A 5,077-nucleotide genomic window follows, 5' to 3' on the forward strand; every position below is an offset into this window, starting at 1 on the left:
TAAATTTCTTCTTATTGTATGGATTCATTTCGTTTGTCTTTAACAATGTGTAATGAGTTGTAGAAGGTGTTAAATTCATTTTAATAGGGTACTAGTGGAAATGGAAGGAGGGGGATTCATTGGATGAGTTGTGATAGGCTTTGTGTTCCAAAAAATTTATGGTGGTTTGGGTTTTAGGCGCCTGCACAGTTGTACTTTGGCTCTACTTTGCAAATAAGATTGGCATCTTTTAATAAACTCAAACTCTCTATTAGAAACGTATTTTCCAAGCTAAATCCCTTTGGGAATTTTCTGGAGACTGACTTAGGGTCCAATCTTAGTTTTATGTTGAGAAGTTTAATTGATGTTTAGGATCTGCTAAGGAAAGGTGTGCGATGGTGTATTGGACTAGATATATGATTCAAATTTGGATTGATCCATGGTGATTTCAGACAATTCATTTTATGTTTTATCTCCTTTGATTTTGGGTTTTGAGGATTTAGTTGTTGCTAATTTATTTATGGCTAATCATCAATGATGGAATGAGGCACTTATTAAGGGCTTGTTTAATCCAGATGAAGCTAATGCTATTCTTACACATCCAATTTCTTTGGAAAGAGGTGATGATAGATTGATATGGCATTGGAGTAAAAGAGGGGTGTATAAAGTTAAATTGATTTATCATACTGCTGCTCACAGTGGTTTACAACATTATACAGTGGGAGATTTGATTTCTATAAGAACTAGGTGGTCTCCCATGCTTCGCACGACTGTGTAATGTATCTTCTTTCAAGTGTAAGATATATGTATCAAGTAAATTGCTAAAAAACTGAGGTGCATACAATAATGATTTAGATGTATCATGTAGAATTTAAATTTGTTTATTCTAATTAAAGTGAAATATCATTCTTAAAATAGCATGTGAAGAAAAACTAAGTAAAAAAGTTAAACCATAAGAGAACATTAAGAGACATTTATATTAAGGATGGCAAAATTAACTGACCCGATGGGAATGCACCCCACCCGAACGCAGTGAAACCCAAATTTGAGGGTTTTGACTGGGTTTGGATAAGATATGGGTAAAACTCGATAGTTTTATTTTGGGTATGGGTATGAAAATCCTATAATTTTATTTTCAAAATATTCAAATTTTAATTAAATCAAAAATTTAGATTTTCGATTGCATGGGCTGCAAATACCAAACAACAATTTTAATTCGAGTCCAAACTTACAAGTTGGGCCCAAGCCCATAGCATATTATCGCAACTCCCAATCCAGAAGCTTCTAAACTTGTCAAGGATTATTATTTGACGTTAAATATTAAATTAATTATTAAAAACATATATATGCCTACTATTTAAATTAATTATTCTAAACTCAACTATTATTATTATTATTATTATTATTATTATTGAGTAAATTGAAGAAATTTTCTAGAACTTGATTAAATCAATTAAAATAAATCAAACCACTTAAAAACCAAAATTAACCATATCAAATCGAGAAAATAAGCCAAACTAGTTAAAAATCATAAGAATCTAGAAATTTCTATTGATCAAACCAGAAATTGATTCTTATGGGAAACCAATTGCACCAAATCACTCAATCCCTCACCCTCACCCTTTCCTTCTCTCCCTATCACCGACTGTCCCCTCTCCCTGTCCCCGTTCGTTTTTCGGCCACTGACCATGAAACCTGGCAACAAAGCACTCCGACTTCATCTTCGCAACAAGAGGAACTCGCCTGTGGTCTTGATTTGCGAGGTAGAAGCTTAGAAAGAGAGTGAAAGTGAATGGAACTCAAGTGATGTCGTGCTATGAAGTTTCCGGCGATCCACGCCGTTTTCAGTGGTTACAGCGTGAAGGAGGGTTGCCGATCATTTCATCTCCTCTCTATGATCTTTTCCCCTCTCTTAAACTGAGTTTCCGGTGGAGAATGGTGAAGTCGCCATGATCGATAGTCCCTTTAGCAACCGTCGGGGTTATTTTCGGTCTCTAGGGTACCTATCTCGTTAATCGGACATGAGATCAGAGATCTCCTCATGAAACGGAGCAAATTGATGTAAAAAGTTGGCATTTCTGGGCTGTTTGGATTTTTCGGCCACCATGCACGGCGGCCGGCGGTAGAGATTCGGTGATCGGCTAGCGCCACTCCGGTGAGGCCTTAAGAGTCAGAATCATCTTCTCCTCGCGCTGATCATGAAATAGTAGTCTGATTTTTTATTAGTACGCTTCAAGACCTAGTTCCTCATTTTCGGTATAATTCTAAATTTAAAACTATTAGTTGATTAAGTTGATTTCGATTAAAATGTCGATTGAAAATGATTCTTGTTAGGGAACCTCGATAGATAAATTGATTTTAATGATTCATTTATTAATTAAGAATATAAGTTATTTAGAATAATTGTTATGAATCAAAACGTGAAAGATAAATTGAAATTTTTATGAATATTGTTATTACTATACGGATAACTACTTGATACCTTATTGATTTTAATGTTTTGAATGGTTAAACTATTTGATACATTTAAGTGTGAACTCTAGAATGGATTGAGTTAAAAATGAATATCCTTAAATGATAATACTTATAAACTTGAGTTGTCAGATGATAAGAAATATATTATATGTAGTTATTACAGTTGAATATGGTAGATGGTGTTATAATGATGGAGGATGAGCTTTAGATTGAATTGTTTTGCCGGATGGATGGGCTGTGTGTACAGTGTTGATAATTGTGGTGTATAAAATACGGATAACCCAATTTATAGAGGAAATGCTGCCGGATTTTTGGCAGGAAGGGATTATTAAAGAATTAGGTTTGTTGTATGGTTAACAGTAACTATTAAAAACTATTAGTATACTTACCATTCTAACATTACTATTATACTATTAGCATTGTTGGTATTCTCTTTATTATTATTAGTACTATTATCATTAATAAAAACATTAGTTACTAGGAGAACCTTATGCCTTATTAAAATGTCAATTAGAATAAATAAATAAATAAATAAAGGAACAATATATATATATATATATATATATATATATATTAGTTCAATAAGTTAGATAAGCGACTAGTAACCAAAATTAATAAATGAATGCGAAATACATTTCTCAAATTAGAACTCTTATTTAGAATTTTCTTTTTATTTTAGATGTTTATAAAGTTCCACAATGTCAAAACAAAAGCTGAAAGAATGCAGTAGTAAAGATAGTCCTTTTAGGGACAATGAAGAACGGTAAGTAGTGTTAGATAATTCGCATCATCCACTTGCATTTTGCATCCTTGCATACACGGCTAAATGCTAGACATACATTACTTATTGAATTGATATTTCATGTTGCATTATTTGTTACTATTGAAAATGGTTTGAGTAGTTGTGATGTGCTTCATGTATGCTTTGTTTGTGTGGAATTGGAATGAAGTGGGTCAAGATTGGTTTTGTGAGGGTAGTCTATAATACCGTCAACCATGTATGGGGAGATCGATGCCCTCGTGTGCATCTGATGATATATGATATGGAAAACCACAGGGTGGCCTCCTGTTGGTATGGAAAAGAAAAGCGAGTATAAAAAAAAATGAGAGGGCTAGTCAAGTGAGGTTGAGACCGGTCGGCCATGTATGGGGATCGGCTTCCTGGTGCACACGTGATGAGAGGGCGAACCATGTGTGAGGACAACTCGCCGGGGGGTTTTGGTGACGCCACTACCAATTTTCACATGATGTGATTATGTGAAGGTGTTAATCTTTGTGATTGCTGTTATTTTATTATTTGTGTAATTAACTGCATGATCATATAACTAGTCGAATGACTAGATTGTTTTATTTATGCATTTGTGTGATTGTGTGAGGGTGAGAGGGTTATCTAGCCCTACTCATTGAGTTTGGTGCTCACCCTTGCCTTCTCATTTTTTTCAGGTAATAGGAGGAAATGAGAACCTTATAGAACCAATTGAGTTGAAATACAAATATAGAAAAAGTTGTATTAAGCATGTAAATGAAAACAGACTGTAAATCATGGAGTTCCGCAATTGTATTCCAAATGGATTGTAATTGAATAATATGGATACATATATTAATTATATGAATTGTATTTTGATACGTTTGTGGAATACAGTTAATGGGCCTGAAGCCATAAGTATGATTAGAATATGGGTTTAACTAATATAGACTTATTACAGGCCGAGGAGACCTTGAGTCCATCCAGGTCCTAGTGTTGGTCCGGCCCTTGGAAACGGGTCGTGACAGGGTAGGGCATAGGTATTGCTATTATAAACCCGAACCCGATCCCGCACCTAAAATTCAAACCTTAGGGATTTAAAATTTTATTAATTTTTTAAAATTATAGTATGAAGGTTTTAATAAATTTGGTTGTAATAAATTATCTATATGGAGTATAATTTTACTTTTAATTTAATGTTGTCTAGTGCAAAATAATTTCACTCTAATTTTTATATATTAATTTGAATTGATCAAATCTTTAAAATTTTAGATTTTGAAATTTAAAATTTAATTTTTAATATTGATTTAAACTTCAATTTTAAATGATGGACAAAAATCACAATGATAATAGTGATTTATATTGTTTTTTTTTTTTTTTTGAAAATTGATTTAGAGTGTTCATATAATAATATTTTACATTTAATATTTTTGTTATATGATCTTTTTAGTTATTCTATTAATTGATTTTTATTATAATTACACTTGAAGAGTCTACTATTATTACATTTGAGTGAAGTATTATGATAATAAGAATAACTTTGGAATTAAAATTTTAATTTATAATTATTAAAAAATTTATATATATTAATTTATTTTCACATTTTTTTATGTATTATATAAATCATTTAGATAAATACTTTAATTTTTCAATTTAATATAATATAATTTTTAAAAATATGAGTTTGTAGATAAATGGGTATCCGTGGGTAATGGATACCCATTGGTACCGCGGATAATGGATACTCGTGCGTATACCCAAATCCAATAAATGGGTATCCGTGGGTAATGGATACCCATTGGTACCGCGGATAATGGATACTCGTGCGTATACCCAAATCCATTGGATTTGGGTATACGCACGGGTATCCATTATTGG

This window comes from Jatropha curcas, chromosome 11 (assembly GCF_041381405.1).
Source record: "Jatropha curcas cultivar XTBG-Jc1 chromosome 11, XTBG_Jcur_1.0, whole genome shotgun sequence".
Lineage (NCBI taxonomy): Eukaryota > Viridiplantae > Streptophyta > Magnoliopsida > Malpighiales > Euphorbiaceae > Jatropha > Jatropha curcas.